This window comes from Bidens hawaiensis, unplaced genomic scaffold (genome assembly GCF_021521415.1).
Source record: "Bidens hawaiensis isolate Kalapana, Puna unplaced genomic scaffold, B.hawaiensis_p1.1 tig00001597_1, whole genome shotgun sequence".
NCBI lineage: Eukaryota > Viridiplantae > Streptophyta > Magnoliopsida > Asterales > Asteraceae > Bidens > Bidens hawaiensis.
This window is the reverse complement of record NW_027491092.1, coordinates 2,358,817-2,382,804: the sequence shown is the minus strand read 5'-3', so window position 1 is coordinate 2,382,804 and position 23,988 is coordinate 2,358,817.

Here is a 23,988-nt window from a genome sequence, read left to right as displayed (position 1 = left end):
GCTATCGCCTAACTATCCTTGGAAACGGCGCCAAAAACCTGATGTGCAAAACACAGTCTATAAAAACCTAATCTAACCTAGACACTCTAGTTTTAAATTTATAAATCTAGACTATCCTAATGCTAGACCACTAGACAGGAAAGTGTACCTATCAACTGTAGTAAAGCCTAATGAAGTCCGGATATCGACCCACAGGACACTAGCGACACCTAAACTAGACTCTGACTAATAACTTAAATATATTGATTTAATTGACTTTTTGTGTTTTTAGTTATTAACTATAAACTAAAAAAATACTTAAAGTAAAACTGGCACGAAAACTATATACGAACAAATCGGGTTGAAAATTATATAGGGGAAACAAGTACCTAGGCAAGGAATCTTACTAGTCAACTCGTAAACTCTTGGAATTGGATTAATGATTGGTAACCTAATTCTAAAAATATGAAACTTAAGGAATAACTAAAGTATGCTAGATCACCTCCCGATCTCACCAACAATACCTAAGGACCCTAAATATCATGTAAAGCTCAATGGTTTAATGGTTCGAATCACCTTTCTGTCTCACCTTACCTAACTATGCTAAGGTACCCAGAGATTAAATCACCTCCCGATCTCTCTAATCACAAAACACCCTAAGGCGTAAGGGGAATTTTTATTAAATTCGGTTATAATTCTGATCAGTAAGAATTTAGAGGAATCTAGGGCAACTCACTCCCGTGCCGCAAAACACCAAAACAAACGACACTCAATTACCTCCCGGTCTCTCAAGTGGTAGAATATAAGGTATCTCTAAACTCTCAATCACCGTTCCTATGGAATATGTTAACAATAAACCATAAACTAGTTGTAAACACACAGTAAACAACCTAATACGCATCCATACATGAAAGACGTTCTCAAAGACGCATATGGAACAATAAATTGATCATAAATTAATACCAAATACGCATAAGCATCACAACCAAATATAATAATAACTTTTGCCAAAGCAAAAACCAATCAATAAACAATCTAAAACCAAAAATAAAACAAGTTTAAAAAGTATTCATCCAAACCCAGGCAATATAATAGTCTAGCCGCTCATAATAATTTATGAAACAATGATAAAATATAAGTCACGGTTCATCGTAAAAGAAATAAATACAGTTGAGCTATTAGCCTGTGAGCTTAAATTAATTTTGCTGTGTGTCTGCCTGGTTAAATTAATTTACCATTGTGCTAGCCTGCTTCCTTGGATCTTTGGCCGTAAGTTTTAAGATGCTTGGGTGCTTACTTGTTTGAGGTGCTAGCTTGCCTGCTTTCCTACTCTTTTTTTTCTATTTTTCAAGTTCCGCCGTAACAGGGGCGGCTCCCCTTCCCACAATTCTTTCTTTTTCTTTTATAATAACAAGTAATAATAGGGTTTTAATACTTTCCAAAATTAACAAAACTTGAGCCACACTTCAGCACTCCAGCCCAAAATCTTGGTCCATAAATTCTTAGAAGCCCATAACTAATTGTTCCTTTATATCTTTTGATATTCGGTTACAAGTCTTCATATCTAAAATAAATCAAAACCAACATAAAATAATATTCAATGATTTCAACGTTGGTGTGGTTAAAATCCACATTATTTGATTATAAGTAATATTATTTAGGTACTTAATTTCAACAACTAGTTATAACATTCATATAAATGTGTTAAAAGTTATGTTTGTCTGTCTCAAATTTAGTAAAAATATCTATTAGCTCGTTGCCTCTTCAAATATTTAGACTTTCAATATGAACTAGAAACGTCTATAAATTAATAAAATGACCCTAAATATACCAAAAAGTGTAGGAGAGATATACATAATAATATGCATAAGGCATAGTTAATGTATTAGATCCCATGTGGTTGGTGAACTATCCTGAGAAAGGCATAGACGTTTTACACTGCAGCAAGATTCTGATTTATGATGAGAAAGATACGGATCAAGCACAACAGTATCAACGTTTGCTATCTATATGAGATTCATTCTGGAAAGATGTGGGAAAGGTAAGCGGAGGAAGTTAGTTGCTGAACAAGAAAACAGGAGGCTGAGCTCAAAGCACAACATGAAGAAACAACTAAAAGAGCATCATAGTCAAAGTATCAATTCAAGAAAGGCGTAATACCTGTACATAAGCCGGAAGATAAATCGAAGGCCAAGTCATATGAAAATTTTTGAAAAGTTTATCGTAAAAAGTTCTTTGGCCTTGATGATTGAATTGAAGATTGTGAAGATTTTAATGACCAAGACTAACCAATATCTAAGGAGGAGTTTGTTAGTGCATAATATCTATTACTTAGGTATTGTATTGTATTAGATAGCAAAGATTGGAATATGTTTGTAATATTTGAACAGATAAAAGTTATTCGTCGTATAACTTATGCAGCACATAACATATGCACCGTACAAGCTTACACGACGTATAGGCCTCAAGTTCACCTATAAATAGGTTGCTTGACTTATCCGTTCATAACTAGAGGTCCACAGAGTACTTATGCTGTATTTGTCATATTCACTTTGTACTTTTTGAGTAAAAGAAATTAAAGGGATCGCTTTGTGTTTTTCACTTTTGTTATGGATTCCGCAGATAACATTTGATAGTAGATATAATCATATTTGTTCATACACGTCTATTCTACGATCCTACAGGTTCCTACAGTGGGTATAGATTCTGCTTGACAACATAAAACACAATAAGATATGATATTGTAATTTGTGAAGATTCTTGGTTCGAAAGAGAATAATGATCAAATATTTTTTTTTGAAGTATTAAGCAAAGTTGATTGTTTTGGCATCTATTTGGTTTAAGTTATGCTGGAAAGTAACTAATGCTTTTTAATTGCATTTTCATGTATCAGATTTCATATGTTTGATGTTTAACCATTGATGATGTTAGTTTTATATCATTAATGAGCAAAATGCAAAATAAATAGATTGTTAAGATTTTGAAATTTTAAATTACTTTTATGTTGCATAGTTTGTATAATATGCGGTCTTGTACAACTAATATACACAGGTCCAGGTCTAGTAATAGGCTGAATAAAAATGTTAAGTAATTGGATACGTTAAGTGTAGTAACTAAAGTTGTTTGATGATAATGCTGTAGTAGAAACCAATATCGGAATTTCGAAATTAAACTTTTGAATTATAGATACTTTAAATATTGAATTTCATATAAACGAATTAAAAAAAAATTGTACATGTGAAGAGTTTGAAACCTCTTAAAACAGATTATTAGTTACCACATAAAACATCTAGAAATTTTACTAATCTACCCTTCTAATTAATTAAAAACAAAACTAAAAAGAAAAGATGCGACGGGTTAGAATGACTTCTTGCACTAACATTACTTCTCGCATGAAACTAAATTTATATATATATATATATATATATATATGTTAAAAGTATATAGTGAAAACTTATTTGAATTATGAAAACTATAAAAACTCAAATGAGTGGTTCTAGATGTGCCACATAGGCTTTTTCTTTTATAATATATTATAATCAAAATGACACATCGATCATTTTACACATACTCCCTTTCTCTTCCTACAATTTATACTTCAATCATCACTTCATCTTTATCTTCAGCCATCAGTTTACCTTTTTCTCTCTTCCTTCCCTTTCACCACCACTATCATCTCACCATCAATACCTACCACCACTAGTTATTAAATTTTTGCAAGATCTTAGCAAGATCAATGGTTGTCGTCTTCTAGATCTATGTTTCAACAGTCAAAAGGTGTCGAAATCAGGTCTCCGGCACTAGCACCCTCCACCACCACCGCCCTCTGTCACTTCTGGCTATCGGTTCACCTCCCTGCCTCTGTCACTTCATCTTTTTTCTTCAGAATCCCAGGTACATTCATATGTTTTTATTGATTAGCTTTACTATTGTTGAGTTTATGCAAAATAAATGAGTCTTTTTTTCAGATCTAGATTCTTAGGAGATCTAAATGGTTTAGCTAATTCTTTTGGTGTACCCATAAATTTGATATGTTATGTTCATCATTTCTTCTTATTGAACTTAAAACTTGTATTTATCGTTGAACTTAAAAATTTGTTCTTCATGTATGTTCTTTTTTTTAAAGGTTATTATTAGTTTTTTAAGTATATGGATATGAGCTATTAAAAAATAACCATGATGTATTATCTTTTTATAATAAAAAATAACCAGTTATATATGCATTTTTTTATTGCAGTTTATTGAATATTAAATTTTAAATTGGTTAATTGTCGGAGACATATGATGCTTGCTTTACTGGATCTTAGCGGGATTCATATGCTTAAAACATATGTTTTAAACAATTAACATATGTTTTTAACATATGTTAAAACATTATACGTATGCTTTTTTTGTTTTATAACACTGCTTTTTTATACAATTAATATATATTTTTCTATATTTTTTTAAAAAATTAGCATATGTTTTCTTTATACAATTAACATATGTAAATTAGTTTTTTGTATATTACTTCCATACCGGAAACCTACCAAGGGATAGGCTTGTGGTGCAACAGACTTCCAAAAGCGCTGGAAAAGTGCATGTTTGTTTTAAAAGATGACCGGAAACCTAACGAGAGAGAGAATGAAATTGGTTAGAGGGTATATTATTAGATTGCTCTTTGAATTATTTGAACTTGTATAGAATGAGTTTCTATTGTTTTCATGACTTAAGGTTTTCGTTTTAGTCATACCATAAATAGGTTCAAAAGGGAACTAAAAAATAATGTAAAACTGGAGAACCCCCTTCCTAGCCATTGATCACCTCCCACTATCTTGTGATGCACCCTTGATTATCTACATAACATCATTTCTGTAAGGAGAAAAAAAACCTTAAAAAAGAATGAAGCAAACAATTAAAAAATTAAAAAACAAAAAAAATAAAAAAGAAGTAAAAAAAAAATAAAAACGTTTATCTTGCATCCCTCATTCAAAAACAAAAAATCTCGGTTTAGCTTTTTGGTTTAGTTTTTTGTGAGAACGTTATAACGAACGTTTACGAGCCAGGAATCTAGTCGCAAATCGATTTGTTAAGTCGTGTTCATTCAATACGTTAAATGATGATTACATTACATGATGGAGATACATTATGAGTCTAGAGAGAATCCGGCATGGTAACGTTACAATGGACATAAATATGGCACAGATCTCTATGCACATTCACTAGGGAAGGCCTATTTATAGGCAGTCCTTTCATTCGTTAACATCACTAACGAATGAGGCTTCCCATAGCGAATGACCTCCTATTCGCTAAACATTCTTAGCGAATGGGCATTACTTAAACGAATGAGTTTCCATTCGTTACATAGTTGTAACGAATGAGCTCTTACATTAACGAATATGTCTAGCCTTTAAAGAATGAGGCCCATTCGCTAAACATCCTTAGCGAATGTGCCTTTATACATTAATATAAAGACTAAACAACCCCTATCCTATTCGAACAGCTGCGGACACCAAATCCGTGCACTAACATTTTTTGGCTTTAGTTTACCTTTTAGGATTAGGTTTTTAGGGGGTTTAGGTTTTCCGGGTTGGGTGTTAGGTTTTTTTTAGCCAGAGGGTGGAGGGGGGGGGGGGGTTAGTTTGGGGTGGTGGGGTGTTTAGATTTTTAGGGTTTTTTAGTTTGATAAAGTCTTGTGAGATGGAGAGAATCAAAGAACACAAAAGGTGTGTCATAAGATTAGATGGATGGTATAAAATTGAGTTCCCCACTCTTTAGGAGTTCCACGATGAACTCATATACACACACACACACATAGGGGAAAGCTAAAGTAGAAATTCAATTAACGTGTTAAATATGTGAATCAAGTAGTGTAATTATATTTACAATGTAATTATGTAATTACATCATAGTGTAATTACACCATGATGTAATTACATAATTACATTGTAAATATAATTACACTACTTGATTCTCACATTTAGCACGTTAATTTAATTTGTATTTGATCCAAATCCTATATATATATATATATATATATATATATATATATATATATATATATTTATGGTAAGGATCCTAAGAGAACCATTGGGAAATTGAGAACTTTGAGAACAATTTTGGACCACTAAAAAAACCCTCTAAAAAATATTAAAAAAATTATAAAACAAACAAAACCGAAAATTTTAAAAAAGTAAAAAAACCAAAACTCTTATATTTCATTCCGGTTTCATTAAAAAAAAAAACCAAATTTTTTTTCTTTTTAATTCATATTATACCTATACACATATGTATACTTTCATTTAATCTCTAGTTATGTAATATACACATATGTACATTATCATTTACCTTAAATTATACATATGTGTATAGGAAAAAACATGTGTGTACATATTATACATATTTGTATAATAAAAAAACCGATTTTTTTTCTTTTTAATTCGTATTATACCTATACACATATGTATACTTTAATTTAATCTCTAGTTATGTAATGCACACATATGTACATTATTATTTACCTTAAATTATACATATGTGTATAGGAAAAAAACATGAGTGTACATATATGTACATATTATACATATATGTATATGTATAATTTAGCTAAACCGAGAATTTTTTTTTACGTTTTTTTTAGAAACCGGGATGATAAATAAGAACTTTGGTTTTTTTACTTTTTTTATTTTTGTGTTTTTTTTTGTTTTATGATTTTTTTTATTTTTGGGTTTTTTAAGGTCCAAAATGGTTCTCATAGTTCTCAATTCCCAAAAAGTTCTTACATGACCTGATCCTATATATATATATATGGGAGATTTCAAATGAGAACCCCTTTGAGTTTTAAGAACTCGAAAGAACTCAGTGTAACGATTTTTTTTTTGAATTTTTTTTACACATGCGTAATATATGTAGGTTACATACACGTAAAAAAATTACAGAATTTTTTACGCACCGAGTCGACATTTTACACATGTGTAACAGACGTAAAAGTTGGTGTAATCAGTTACATATTTATTCTCTCTCCTACTTTGACTTTTTTGCCAGATTTAATCTCAACCACATATTCCAATTCATTTAATTAAATGTGTGGTCTAGAATGAGAGTTCTTAAGTTCTTACAACTCAACATGGTTATCAAAATATCCTTCCCCTATATATATATAATGAAAACCCACTTGAGTTGTGAAAACTCTAGAAACCCATTCTCAATCATATGTTTTTAATTAATGTTTAAATCTTGTGGTCCACAATTAAATTGAATAAAAAAATGTAAATATAAATATAACATTTTCTCTCTCCCGAAAACATATATAAAAATTAGTAAAAAAATGTTAAAAAATAGCAAAACACTTTTTTTTTATGTTTCGATGTTTTGTATTAAATGTTACAACATATATTACATTTAACAAAAAAAAAAAAACTTTTACATAGGGTTTTCGCGGGTTTTCACAACTCAAATGGGTTTTCATTTTAACCTTACCCTATATATATAGGGGAGGGATATTTTGAAAACTATGTTGAGTTTAAGAACTCAATTCTAGGCCACACATTTAATTAAATGGATTGGAACATGTGATTGAGATTAAATCTGGCAAAAAAGTCAAAGTAGGAGAGAGAATAAATATGTAAGTGGTTACACTAACTTTTACGTCCGTTACACATGTGTAAAAAGTCGACTCGGTGCGTAAAAAATTCTGTAATTTTTTTACGTGTATGTAACTTACATATATTACGCATGTGTAAAAAAAATTCGAAAAAAAAAATCGTTACACTGAGTTCTTTCGAGTTCTTAAAACTCAAAGGGGTTCTTAATTGAAATCTCCTATATATATATGTATATATATATACATACCTATATATGCTTAAGTTCATGCGAGAAGTAAGTGTGAGAAGTTCAACCAACTAATCAAATATTTTCTTTTAATTAATTGCAAGGGTGTAATGGTAAAGTTTCAACATTATTCTCACCATTTTTCTTTTAAATTCTTCATTTATTTGTACGATATACTAATGTAGGATGTTATGTTTGTCGTGTAGATTATTAAGATCTATGAGTAGGTTATGTGTTTTCTTACTTTTTTTTACTTACTTTTTTAATAACTTGAATTTTCATCATTTCCCAAATGAGACTAGAATCCACAATATTTTGGTTGAATGTCATATGTAGGATGTTAAGGTCTATTTGTAGGTATGTTCTATATGTATGTTACTATGTTTTATGTTTCGATTTGATGTGCAGAATGTATAAATTTATGTGTAGGCTATAGTCGTCTTCTATTTGTAGATTTGATGTGCAGGCTAGAACACCAAGTGTAGGATGTTCTAACCTATGTGCACGATACATTAATTTATATGCAGGATACGATATTAAAATTGCACATGTTTAATGTGTAAAGGGTGCGGTTTTATGATTGTAGAAGCATAACGTCTATTGTTAGGGTCTTGTAGTTGTTTTGTATGTTTAAATGCCATATTTTGTATTTGATGTATAAATCAGTGGATAAGTCTCATAGGTCCGCATAAGTTATGCGGCGCATAACTTATGCGCCCCTAGGCAAATTTCTTATGTCTATATATAGTTTGCAACTTATGCACTTGAGAGAGGACTTTTGGTGATTTCTAGATAGAGAAACTATTGTCTAAAGAGAGATTGTGTTTGTCATATCTTCTCATATTGATTATTGAAGTTAATGAAATTAACTTTAAATTTACTTTTGTGTTTTCTACTTTGATGGATTCCACACTTCACGGTTAAAGCCAATAACACGACATCGACCCTACACATGTTTACGTCATCTTCACCCCCTTTCAAGTGGTATCTGAGCATTAGGCTCATTATTTGTTTGAAAAACACAAAGTTTCATTGAAGATTGAAGTCATTTCTGCATACCTCAAAATTTCACCGCCAAGTTTACACCAAATTCTCACATTATGATCCTTACATGTCCGTGGTAAACCCTTCCAAAATTCAAGTCATTTCATCAAGGAAATCATTGTTAAAATGTCAAAAGTATGTCCAGAACCTTCTGGGCGCATAAGTCCTATGGAGCGCATAAGTTCACTGTATGTCTTATACGGCACATAAGTCTTAGACTTACACGCCTCCATAAGTGCAACTTATACGTTTGACTTTGTGGTGGCCAGCTGACTTATACGTTTGACTTGTCTTGACCAAGAACTTATACATTTGACCTGTTTTGACCGTCAAGACTTATACGTTGACTCTTACAAAGATATATACGTTGACCATGTAACATCTCGAATTTTACAAACTCGTATTCGTTTACGTATAACCCGATTCGGGAACTTAGTCGGATCTTTATCATTAACAAAATCAAACGATTTTAAGTAATTAAGATTTCCATTTTCATTTTATACCCTTATACTTTCTAAGATTTTTTATTCCTTTATTTAACTTAATAATAATAATAATAATAATAATAATAATAATAATAATAATCAATATTTAACTACTTTGAAAAGAACAAGGACCAAAGTTGACAAAATTAAAACATACCTATCCTTTGCCAGAGCGCCGTGCGACCATGGAGGTCCATGGCTGCCGCGCAGCGCCTCCACTCACCTGTATAGACTTGTGTTGTTATTTATTGTTCCTAGTTCGTTTTTGGTACGAAATCAGTTATTTGTGGACCATATCGAGTGTTTTAAGCATCAAGTAATCTAACATAGACTACATACTTGTGCACATACATTACCCCTTCCATAAGATTGATTTATGGCGGCATATTATGTTGATTTCATCATTAAATGTTTATTCGGTTTCTTAAACAAGTAAATTAACTAAATATAGTTTGTTTTTGTGTTTTCTATATAATCAAAGCTTATTTCTTCTACCACAAACTTTCCTAAACCCTAATATATCAACCCCAGCCGTCACCTACCTCTGTCATACTTCATCTTCTTCGGTTTTGCCATTATACTCGCATGAACAAGCCTTGGTGTTTGACTTTCAAGCATTCTCATTGATTTAAGCATTATCCGGGTAAGTTGTCTTCTGTGAAATTGTTCATGCATATTACCTAGTAAATAACCATCATTCAATTTCCATGGTTGACAGGTGTTGACTGGTCAATTCGTTGAAAATCCGCTAAAGGGCAAAACAGTCAACAAGTTTGACTATCCGTTTTCTCATACTTCTGGTCGGAACCAATGTTTGGTCCAGAAGACTTTTATTTTCTTAACGAAATTTTAAGTTCACCGCCCAAAACCCGACTTCCGACTCGCTGTTCGGATTCTGGTCAGTACCGACACGCTTAAATCTTTAATTTAACATAACCAAAGTTTTAGACGTCCGTTTGGATTTCCATCGGTAATGAGTTCGTTTTTACTCGTATTTTCATATATCAAAGTTTCAGGTTCAGTTGGTTTGTTTCATTCGATAGGTTAGTGGATGACTCACTTAATTATTAACTCGTTTATCGTTATCATTATGCGCTTGCCTTCGGTTTAAGGTGAATTTGATCATTCTTGTTAGCACATACGTCTATTGCTTTCGTCTTTGTCAAATGAAGGTGAGCGGAGCTTAAAGGAGAAAAATATTGGAGCATTTTAGATGGAGTAAAAATGAAGATATTATTATATGGAGTGATAGAGAATTTGAATATGAGCATGTGGGCGAAAACGGCACGTAAAAGGAGCTATAACGAAGAAGTTATGCGCAAAACAGTTTTCTGTTTTTCTGGCACATAACATATGCGCTGAAAACATATGCGTTGAGAACATATGCGCCGGATGAAAACATATGCGCTAGGAATGCTCTTATCAGCCTATAAATAGTGATTTTGACATATGTTTTCAAAACTCTTTGGTCCAGAACGTATATGCACTGATATTTGTCATATCTTCTTGTAAACCTTGATATATATGAGAAATAGAGAGAAGATAATGAGAAACCTTGTTGTTTTCGATCACGTTTAGGGATTCCGCACCTTCACGTTCATTATAGATATCGATCTACGTCTTGTTCACGACACGAACACATTCCTACAAGTGGTGTCAGAGCTTTGGTGCTCGATATCGGAAGAAAATAACAAGATAAACTCGTTTCACGTCAAGAATCGATCTACTTCTCAACTCGTTAAAAAGTTCTTTTCGAATTCGTTAAAGTCAAATAATTTCCAAAAGCTCAGAGCCTTTCGGTGCTCGATTCTACAACGGTTGAATCAGATATTCGCAAAGGAAGATTGGAATCTTATTCACCTTCTCAAGAAATCGGCTAAGTATGGACCACGAGCAAGCTTGGATCATCGAGCATGGTTTACTACCTCAAGCATGATCTTTCAGAGCTATTTTAGTGAATTCTTCTAAGTGTTGAAGGCTTCGAGCAACCTACACTTCTCCGAGCAAGAGTGTTCTTCTATCGAGTACGGATTGCCAATCGAGCAAACGACTTGATCATTCAGGTTTTAGCCAAGTGATCCAATGTCACACCCCGACTAGCACAATGCGGAAGCGTAAAACGGGAATGCAACAGACACCTCTGGTATCAACACATGGTTTATAAAGAAACATTACAAACTAATTTACAATATATTACATTTCCTTGTTTTGTCATCATTTTACAGTCTAGGTGATACAAACCAAACTAGTTCGTTAACTATACGATCTTACTACTAACTCCCTTGCTTCTATTCACATAGCATCAACCACACACCTTGGGCAAGTAACAGATCACCAAATCATCCTGATTTAGGTATACCTGAAAAGCAGTTTAAAACGGGTCAACTACTAGAGTTGGTGAGTTTCACGAGTTTCAAGAAAACAGTAATGAGTATTCACAAGTTAACACTTGTAATTATGAAATAAGTATGTATGTATGTATGTAAATGATGTAATTATGCTAAGCTACAGTGAAGCCTTGACTGTATGTGCCGCGTGCTCCATTTCCCACGCTCAATCAACCACTGCGGCTCCCCTTCCGCCCACAACATGCCCCGGTAGCTATGTCTAACACTACATAGCCTGTTTGTATAAATATGGTCATGTGAAAACGGCGGTATGTGACACGGCAACCAGGCCGATTCCGTTTGGGTTTGTCAAACCAATAGTATTATTCACAAGCCACCGTCTCGAAGTTAATCACTGTGATCGTGGGGACTTTCGTGTGTTAGCACTTAGATAATTCACATCAATACATGTTTCAGGTATGTATATGTAATAAAACATGCTTTTCACCCCAAAAGTTCGTAAAACAGTTTAGAAGTGGGGTCATGAAACTCACTGTTTAGTAGATAATCAGTAGCACGTCGGTTCGAGGTTTGTATAACTTGCAATCACGGTTTCCTATAATCAATATTATAATAATATTAATATTTTAATATTATTATAATCTCAATACTAAACTGGGCTGTATAACTAATCTGGGTATAGCTGGAACGCCCAGAAAGTGGCAATAGGCTTAAGTTGTGATGTTCAATGTCTAATACTTAAAACCGAACTTGGCTCAGATTCCCGTTTTCCCAGCTGGGCCACATTGTTTTTTTATGCGTTCAGAAAACAGTTATGGGAAAATAAGCTTGGGTAAATGTATTGGTTAATAAAATGATTAAGTTATAAAGAAGGATCACATACTGGGGCCCCGGATTAGCCACGGGGCCCGTTTCCGTTTATTCAGTTTGATTTAAGAAAAAACGCGCACAATCCACCCGGATTGTCCAGGTTTCTCATAGAAAAGTTCGTTTTTACTTAATTAATCGAAAAATATGATTTTTGATCACTCTTGATGTTTGGATATTCCCGCAGGTTCGTTAATCGCAAACTTGCCGGTTTTTATGAAAACTAAATTTGTTTAATCTTCAAATTAGCATAATTAATTAAACGTTAATCATTAAATTATGAAAATTTAGCCACTTATCAATTAAAATATGTATATTTTTATAAAAATATTTCTGGAATTATTTACTGATTTATTAATTTATAAAAATTCATTTTATCAGCTATATTTCGCTTGAAAATCGTCCGTTTACCCCAAACAATTTCCAAAAATTCCACAAAAATTCTTGAATACTCAAATAATGTCCCAAAACAACCTTTATCAATTCTAGAATGTAAAAAGCTTGTGCGATATTCTTTTCGGCCCAAATTCGGCTATAAAAATTCACACGAACGCATATACACAAAACACCTTTAGACTTCTCTAAATGATCCCAAAATTCATATGTGTTCAAAATACCTTAAATCTGAGTTCCCAGAAAAATGTCATAATTTTTGAAGTATTTTAGCTATTTTTCTCAAATAAACGTCCCAATTCGGTAATAAATTCACCAAATATTCTCGGATGATCGAAAAATTAGCAAAATTGAACAGGGACTCAATGACATGTTCTCTGATGTCCCTGAAAAATTTCAAGGCCTAATAATATGCACATCACAACCTTAACCTAAACAGCCCGTAAGCAACTGTTTCGGCATTACCTTAGCGGTTTTGGTTCGTTTCCGCCTTTCTAATCAACTTTTCAAGCTCTTGTGCTCATATGTAGGCTAGATACAAGTCATATATCACAAACCAAGCAAGTTTCATCTATATAACAGCCCTTTAACTTAGGGTTTCGGCTAGTGCACAAAAACAAACTTTTAAACCGTAAAAATGTCGTTTCAACCCTTTAATCCGTGTTTATGGCCAAAAAAACTATTAAACCAGGTTCCTCACCATGTGTATGATCAAAACATGTTTATGGACCATTTTTAGGGTTTTTACACGGGTATGAATGATTTTTGGCAATCAAACTATGTTTATTTGGTATTAATCAATGTTAAACAAGTGTAAAAGTAGTTATTTAAGTTGTTACCTTAGGGTTTTGGAGAGTTTCTGGAAAAATTGACTTGCAGCTGCTTGGACTTCAGTTTTTATCAAATGAAATGAACAAACAAGCTTACATAACAAGTTTTATAAAAAAAATGGGGGTGGGGTTTAGCTATCCGATCGGAAGGCTTACGGGCCCATTTTGGCCGAAGTTTCTGATTCTAAAGGCCCAAAAACGAAAATCCCAGTCCAAATTTAGTTCGGGTTCAGTTTTTGGCGCGAAAAACTTATCGGGTGCGTTAAACAGTGCGAAAACGAGTGTTTTTCGGCTAGTTTTGAGTAAAATTATAAAAACATACTATATGTTTGTAAAAATCAAAAATATTTTTACGGATCACTTAAAACATTTCAAGTAAGTGTTTGGTAAGTCTTTTTTGGTTTAACGGATGATACAATGCTTGGTTTGTAACTATCTTTCGCGTTTAAATCTATAGTGGGTAGTTAAACGAGCATATTTTTGTTTAACTTGTTTGCTATCAAACTAAGGTCATATTACTAATATTTTAGCTTATATTAAACTTATAACACTTATAGATGCCCCCCGGGATTTCTGGGTCATAATCCGACCCGTTCGGTTAATCATTCATTTGTTACGCAAAAGGCGTTTATTTGCTTAATCGGTAAATACGTACTGAGGTGTACCTTGTTTTGGTTCAAATGTCACATCCAAGAACTTTGGTGTCGAGCATGGATGCAGTAAGAAGATGTCATATGTTCTAAGTATAGACTTCGAGCATGGTTTAGTCCCAAGCAAGCTTCATATCTGAGCATGTTGAAGATTGTTCAATAAGTTACAAGGCAGGATTGAAGACATCAAGAAGAATATGCTTGCTCGATGGACAAGTTCGAGCAAAGCAATGATTAGTCAAGAAGAATGAAGCGTGCTAGAGGAGAATATTTTCTATCAGAAAATATTAGAGTAAGGTGTGCTCGAAGACTCTTATCGAGTATACAGTGCATATCGAGTCTGCTCGAGAAAGATATATCATGCTCGAAGACCCTGACACTTGTATTTTATTTGTCATTCATTATGTAATGATTGGGAGATTCTAGAAGAAATGTCAGGGCCTCTAAATAGGGTCCTAGGTTACCATTTAGGGTAAGCGTGGCAGATGTGTGGATAGGCACAAAATACGAGAGAACAAACATTCCAAGGAATATTTTTGGTGCTCAACACAACACACACACACACTAGAAAACACACACTTTCTCTCTAGCATTTCGGATTCGGATCCAAGCAAAAGTAAGGAAGATTTTTGGTGCTCAAGTGCCTTCGAATAGCAAGAACATGTCCAGATCCATGATCCGATCCAAACCCGAAGCAAAAAGGTGAGTTTTGGTTTAAAAGGTTAAGTTTTTATGGTTAGTCTTGACATGCAAACCGATAGAAGGATAGATCGGGGTGTAAGATGGAAGAAAAACATGAACTTGATAAGTTATAACCCCATGAGAGTGTTATATGGTAAAAATGTGATGTTCGGGCCTTATAAAACGCAAGTATACAAAGTTGATACAACCCAAAACCCTTGGAAAGGGTTAAATTGGGTCCTAAGGGAGAGTCGTGGATTGAAATTGCCTTAAAATGGTAAAAACGAAGAAAAGGAAAAATTTCACATCGCATAAACCACGCGAAGCGAAAAAGGTTATTTCGCATCGCATGACCATGCGAAGCGAAAAAGGTAATTTCGCATCGCACAGTCATGCGAAGCGAAAAAGTTCCATACGAAGCGAAAAAGTTCCATGTGAAGCGAAAAAGCATGCGAAGCAAAAAAGTTCCATGCGAAGCGAAAAAACATGCGAAGCGAAAAAGTTCCATGCGAAACGAAATTATTTCATGCGAAATTGTTTTTAAATTGATGAAAAACGTGGCCCAATACATTTTCTGATGCATTTTTGTCAACCCCAGCCAGGGGCTCTGCCCCTTGGACCCTGCTTGGGGCTGCCGCCCCTAGACCCCGCTACCAGGGGCGTTGCCCCCGGACACCTGTTAGTTAAGGGTTTCATTAACTTAGATGTTAGAAATAATAGTAATGGATAATTGACGCGCGTAATATATTGTACAGTTAGCCGTGCACAACTAAGGAAGGGCATTACCATTAACGGCGAAGGGAATCGTCTCCAGGTGAGTTCTAGCCCCATTTCTCTTGAAATGTTTTCTGGGCTGTGTGCATACTTGTAAGAATAGTAACATATATTACTATGTGCTTAACGTGAATGATTAATGCAAGAATGAAAGAAAGATATATACATATATATATTTATGTGATTAATGCCAATGATTAATGTAAGAATGAAAGAAAGGTGTTAGAACTTGTATATGTTAGTTGTTTAACTTAAACATGATTTTAAGAATTTAGAAAGAATGTGAAGTAAGATTCAGGGTGGCAGGCCCTTCTAATACCTGGGCAAGAATAGTAAGAGTCAGGTTGGTAGGCCCTTCTAGTACCTGGGCAAGAATAGAGTGGCCGACTCTATGATATCGGTGCAAGAATTCGGGTGGCAGACCCCTATAATATCTGTGCAAGAAGTCAGGTGGCAGACTCTTATAATATCTGTGCAAGATTGCATGTATAATTGTATGTTGTAAGAATGTGTAAGAATAATGTAAGAGTAGTACAGATAATATTTGTATGTAAATGAAGGAATGTGTAAGAATAATTCTGTAAACTGTTAAACTAGAACTCACTTAGCGTAGCTGACTTTTAGGATGCACGCTGGCAAATAGGTTGAGGCAGTTGGCTTGAGGAGGGACACATGGCAGGGACTGGAGAGACTGGCATCTTGGAATAGAAGTGTTATGAAATGTGATGTTATGTTAAGACAATTCAACTTTTGTTTAAGACAAGAATTATTGTTTTTTGTAATGTGATGGTGAATGTTTAATTATTCAGCGAAAGTTTTAATTAACTCTGATTTTAGAACTGTGTTTATGAGTAAATCCAATGCCAAAGTCGGGTTATATATATATATATATATATATATATATATATATATATATATATATATATATATATATATATATATATATATATTTATCTTACATCTTCGCTCCCGTCCGTTGAATATCTTGATTCCGTCAGGATATTCAATAGGCCTTTGGGTTATTGGATCTGTGTGTTCTTGTCAACCTACTAAGGTTTGCACCAGATCTCCGGTCCTGACAAGTGGTATCAGAGATTTGGAAGCTCAATGAAGGCCACAGGACTGAAGTGTTTGAGATAAGGGTTGAAGCTTTGAAGGTTTCGAGTACAGATCTGTAGCAATGGACGATCAAGAGGTCTCAACAAACAAGATTCCAAGGCTAATCGGACAAGAAAACTTCATTAAATGGAAAGTATTGTTTGAATTTGCGGTCAACTACAATGACCCCGAGCTTTGGAACTTAATCCAAGATGGACAGTATATTCCCGCCCTTGCAGCAAACAACAATGCCACCATTGAACTCAAAATGAAGAAACGAGATGACAAGGCTCTGTCAATGCTGAAACTAGGTCTCTCATGGGAAATATTGACTAGTGTCAATCACCACAAGACTGCAAAAGAGATGTATGATGCAATTATTGATATGTTTGAGGGAAACACTGAGTTAAGAGACATCAAAAAGAACAGATTGAAATAGCAGCTTAACCGTTACAAGTTCAAACAAGGAGAACGATTGAAGTATGTGTTACAAAGATTTATGACGATTGTCAACGAAATCAGAACAACTGACTTACAAATTTCTGATTTTGAGCTGAACAAGAAACTGCTTTCATCATTGTCTGGCGAATGGTACACAGCCAACAAATTCATTAAAGAAAAGGTTAATTTTCCCAACTTCAAGTTGGATGATGTCTTAGCATTTCTAAAGGCTGCTGAGCATGAGATGATCGAGAACAACATGATAAGAGAAGAGAAGCATAACTTTCCAATAACAAATGCTTTAGTGGCACCAATGGGCAATCTTACACTCAAGACTCAGCAACAGCCGATAGTGGAAGAGCCCTTTGAATCAAGCTTAATGTGTGGAGGAGGCCAAGGAAGATTCAATGTTCAAATGATTGAAGACGACAATGCCTCACGGCCAATGGACATCCTCCTTATATGCAGAACAAGTCAGGCAATGGAACTGATTATCATGCCCTGTTCTCAATGTTCAATGACTCTTACAACGCATTTGTTGCCAAGAATCTGATTCATACAAGTGTGGTGCAAGAGGATTTGAAGCAAATTGATGTGGATGATCTTGAGGATATGGACCTAAAGTGGCAGGCTGCAATATTGGAAGTCAGAAGCAAAAGGCTGTACAACAGGACTGGGATATCATCTTTCTCAGGACCCAATGACCGTATTGGATTTGACAAGTCTAAAGCCATTTGCTATAATTGCCAACAGCCAGGGCACTTTGCCAGGGAATGTAATCAACCAAAGCAATTTGGTAATCAGGTGAATCAGAACCAGTTCTACCAAAACCAACATCAGAATTACCAAGGGGCTCAACAGAGAAATCAGCTGGTTAATCACAATCCCTATCATAATCATAATAGACCCCAGCAACAACAAACTCAGCCACAACAAAGAAACAATCAGCTTCAAATTCAGGGCAATCAGAACAGAGGTAATGCCAATGCTGTGAATCAGGCTAGAGACCAAGGAAATGTTGCAGTGACTATAGTACCACAAGATGGGGAGTTTGACTGGAGCAACCATGCTGCAGAGATGGAAAAAGCTAATGTTGCATACATGGCTAAGGTGCAGGAGAGAGGAGAATCTTCAGGATCACAGGTACAATCTAAACCCTCTATTTCTAATCTTCTTTTAAAAATTGATGATCTTAACAAGGAGATTGGAAAGTGGATATCTGAATGTGGAAGAAAGGAAGCTATTTTAAATGTCTATGAGACCAGTGAAGCCACATATGAAAATCAGATTAAGAGTTTGGAAGAAGATTGTATGCAAAGCCTACATGACTCAATCTAAGATGATTGTTGAATTGAGAGGCTGAAAAAGATGTACACTAAAGAGAAGCTCAAGAATTCAGAGTTGATAATTCAAATTGAATTTTTGAAATACATCGTGTCAATTGGAAACATAGTGGGATATGTTGACAAGATGACCCCTGAAGAAAAGTACAAGAAGGTACCACCACCTTTTTGTGACAAATATCCACTCAAGGTGGACAAAAGAGCAGAAATGAATATTTGAAGCAATTTAAGTGTGTGTTTGAGGATAAACAGGAGTTTGTGAAGAAATATGAAAATGTGACTGTGAACAAAGAAGGTGAGTTTGTTATGAAGGAGACTGTTGAGTCAGATGAAAAGGAAGTGAAAAAGGCTGATGGAAAGAAGAAATGGAGTGAATACTCTAGTGAAGGAAGCATTTGTAGCTGCAAAAGTGACAAATCATCAAATGGTAAGAAGAAGTTCTTAAAGAAGAAGAATGATGAACAAATTCTAAGAATTCCAAAGATGACTCCTAAGTTGAAAAAGCATTATGAAAAGATAAGAAAAGAACACAAGGAATTTGACATATGTGATAGATCTGAAGTCAAAAACAAGAATAATCAATCAGGTAGCTCCTCAAGCACTCCAACTAAACTGTAGAAGATCAAGTTTGTCAAAGAAAAGTACCCTCAAGTGCCTGATGTGAACAAGCCTATCAAAATGGATTTTAGCAATTCTCTATGTCCAAAGACCTCTTTAGGTTTTGACTTTCCGAAGCCAAGTGACAAAATCAAGGACAAGAAACTGCTTGAGGATATGGGAAGCTATGCTAAAGTATGGTGGAAGAAGTGTGATCCCTATGGACATCACATTGATTCATGTTGGGTTGTGGAAGAGACATTTGAAGTTCCTGACATTGTCTGTGGATTTGGCACGAAAGGATACAAGTAGATGTATGAAAGGTACTTGAATTATGAAAAGAACCAATCTGATGATGTAGATCATAGACTGGATTTAGAAAAGAGGTTGAAGTCAGTTCTGAGGATTAATGAAGGATCAAAGGCATCAGACAAGACTGTCAAGGGAAAAAGTTCATGTGACAAAGGAAAATCAAAGATGAGACCTGGTGTTCTGAATGGAGATGAAAAATTTCTACTGAAACAAGGCTTTGAACCAAGGGGAGATCAATGGAAGACTAAATAAGAAGTAAAAACTGAAAAGACTATGTGATTGACTAAATTGAAGAAAGCATCAAGTCACCAGTTGAATATGAATATGATTCAGACTAGTTATATGAAACAGTATATGAAGATCCAGTTCCAACTCCTGTTGAAGCTCAATTTGACACTGACTTACAAACTGATACAGTTTGTAGCTCAGAATGTAACTGATCTTTTTGTGTATATGTATGCAGGAATAGTCCTTGAATGGAAATGATATATGGTACATGGACAGTGGATGTTCCCGGCATATGACCTGTGATAGGGAAGCACTTGTAAATTATGAAAGAAAGTTTCAAGGACCAGTTGCCTTTGGCAGGGATGAGAATGGAGGAAAGATTGTTGGAAGAGGCACTCTTACAAATGGCAAATTATCCTTTGAGAATGTGCTTCATGTTGAAGGACTACAATATAATTTACTCAGTATTTCTCAAGTGTGTGATAAAGGATACAAGGTCAGATTTGATGATGCACATTGTTTCATTTTAAGGCATGAGTTTGTCATCCCACCAGAAATGAAAATGATGATGGCTTCAAGGAATGAAAATCTCTATGAATTGAGAATGAAAAATGCCGTCTCTAGAGATGGCTCATGCTTTGTATTCAAGGCCACTGAAAATGGAACAAAAATGTGGCATAGAAAGTTTTTTCATGTGAATCTCAAAAACATAAACAAACTTGTGGAAGGAGAGAATATGAAGGTCTTCCAATCAAGGAATTCAGGTTAGAAGAAAAGTGCTCTTCATGTCTAAAAGGAAAACAACATAAATCCTCACATAAGAGCAAATTGATCAACTCAATTGATGTGGTGTTGGAACTACTTCACATGGATCTGTTTGGTCCTGTAAGTGTTCTAAGCATTGGGAAAAAGAGATTCTGCATGGCAATAACTGATGATTTTTCATGGTTTACATTAGTCTTCTTTATGGGAAGCAAATATGAGACTCCAGAGTTAATCAAGACTTATGTACTGAAAATGGAGAATCAACTTGAAAAGAAAATGAAAGTGATTAGAAATGACAACAGATCAGAATTCAAGAATGGAATTATGGAAGAATTCTGCACTTCTAAAGGGATCTTTCAACAGTATAGTGCTCCAAGAACCCCTGAGCAGAATGGTGTTGCAGAATGAAGAAACAGAACATTGATTGAAGCTGCAAGAACCATGATAGCTAAGGCAAACTTACCAGTAACTTTCTGGGCAGAAGCAATCAACACTGCATGCTATGTGCAGAACAGGGTTTGATGTGTTGTAAAGCACACGTATTTTCCGCATGTTTTATCTACATATTATATTATATTTTATATGTTTTAACTCGTTTTAGATAGCTTTTACATATTTATTCATGTTGTAGGTTTTGGGTGAAAGAAAGAAAGAAACCAACCTTTTCGAGCATTCTACGAGCCTTTTACGCATACAAGTTCAAGACAAAGCTCAAGGCCCGGCCCGTATGCATCATGGAGGCCCAAATCTTACATTATAATATAATATATAAAAAAATAACAAAACCCTAGGCTGGGCAGAAGCTGCAATCGCAGCAGGAGCAGGAAAGGAAGAAAAGGAAAAACTTTTTTCGGCTTAGGGTTTGATCTTGTGGCGGCTAGGGAAGGAAGAACAAGCAAGAACAAGTGTCGGTGATCATTTTTCACCAGTTTTGACAGCAAGGAGCAGCCCCATATTCATCCATATCCTTTCTTTTTAAACATTGTTCAACACTTTAATTCTCTTGTTTGATTGTTAACTAGTTTTGCACTTGATTAAGAGATTGAATTGTTTATAATTAGTATTGATCATTGGATGATTGTTATGATGATTGGAATGGTTTATATGATGTTTTTATTGATCAATAGCTGCTGTCCAAATATGATCATAGGCTAATCTTGCTAGTTCTACCTAGGAATGATGATTATTGTTAGTGTTTGATAGGTTTTATGGATTGTTTGATTAATAGACCTTAATTGTTATTGTAAAGTTTGATTTAGACATGAAATAGGTTGTGTTTAAGGTCTGGAAATATTGGTTAATTCATTGCATAAACCTCGCGTGTCTTTTGATTAGTTTTGTATTGATTGATCGGTGCATTGTTTGATTCTAGACTTGGTGTTTTGGGTTTGTTTGCGGTAGGTACCATCGTAGGGTTTTATTGCATGATTTATTGGATTAAGTACAGCGGTTAGACACATTCTTTTGAGACTGAGAGGTGATAAGAAGTAGGGTCGTCTCATTACCTTTGCATGCTAGAATAAGGATTGCGCGAGAGCGAGTTCGTTTCTTGTAAGGTTTAGGTGTTTTGAGCGGCTAGTTGATCTATTTTTGTTTAAGTTGAATGGTTCCTCTATCCTTGGTTGTGTAGTATTCATTGCCATTAGGGTCGAGTGTTGGTGAGACCGAGAGGTGATCCTTCATTAGAACACGTTAGCAATTGTTTCCCGGTTTGGTCGTTTTAGGCGATTTTGAGTAGTTTAGGCTTGTTGAGTGAGACCGAGAGGTAATCCAGTGAGCTCGAGCGATCCTTAGTCGTGTCATCTTTAGGAACCGGTGTCTTGAAGTCATTCAATCCATTAGCTTGTTAGGCCTACAATTTGATTCAGACCTAGGTAGACGTTTTTCTCCATCCTAAGTTAACACAGTTAGTTTGTCGTTAAGTTTTATATTTTTGGTAAGTTTTGTCAGTCAGTCTAGTTAGTTCAGTTAAGTAAGTAAAAAATCAAAAATCAATATATTATTATTCTAAGGTAGGTCTCGTCTAGGGTTAGTAATCGTTAGCGTCTTACATGTCCACGTGTTCGATATTCGGACTTCCTAGGTCTATACTTCTTGCGATCGGTACACTTGCCGGTTGTGTGTGGTTTTAGGATTTTCATTTTAATATTAAAGCTTAGTTGTGAGGGTCATTATTATAGGGTTATTAGACACACATCAAGTTTTTGGCGCCGTTGCCGGGGACACGGTTTTAGGTGTTTTGAGAGCAATCCGAGTTAGGACTTACCTTTTGTGCTACTTGTAATTAGTTTTGTTTTATTTTACTTATTTGTTAAAATAGTTTAGATAATCTTATTTCTCATTATAATTTTTATGCGACAGACTCGATCCCGTGGATCACCCGACACTGAAGCATTTCCCGAGCCAGAGAGAGAGTTTTGTGAGAGACATCATCCTGTTCACCCTCGTCCATTTCTTCATCCGTTGACCCCGACGATAGGGATAGGATCATGGACGACATTCCACCGAGGAGGACAGTCGCGGACCGGGCCCGACCAGCCAATGCTGGCGCGAGATCCAGCATCGCACCACCCACCATTGGAGTTGCTACGAACTTGCAGATCCCGTCGAACATTCTAAATACCATTGCTCATACTGCTTAGTTTCACGGGTTGCTTCATGAGAACCCGCACTCTCATCTCACCCGCATCGTGCGTATTTGCGACACTTTCCATCTTGCGGGCGTTTCCGAAGACGCCGTTAAGCTCCGCGTCTTTCCGTTTTATCTCGCTGATCAAGCGAGTCTGTGGCTCGAGTCCCTCACACAGGGCTCTATAGCTACTTGGGCTGCCATGCAGACCCAATTTCTTGAAAAATACGATCCTTCGGCTAAGGCCGCTCGTTTGCGTAACTAGCTACATTCTTTTCAGATGGAGGACACCGAGAGTTTTTATGAGACCTGGGAGCGATTCAAGAATCTATTAGCGTTGTGCCCGAACCATGGCTTGCAAGATTAGGCGGTCGTGGAGAAATTTTATAATGGGGTGACGTACGCGACGCCGAGTATGCTTGACACGGCGGCGGGAGGAAATCTGTTGACAACAAAGGACCCCGATGAGTGTATCGCTTTATTTAACGGGTTAGCTATGAGTGGATACTAGAGACCACCCGCCAGAGGAGGTAAGACCGTCGATTCCATCTCACAAGGCATGCATTCGGTGGACACCACCACCGCACTGACGGCATAGGTCGAGGCACTGGCGAAGATGGTGAAGGACTTGCAGACGAAGAGCAAGTTGTACGAGATTTGTAGAGGCGGGCATGATACCGTTCAGTGCCCAGTCAGTTCGCAGGAGGAGGCCGTC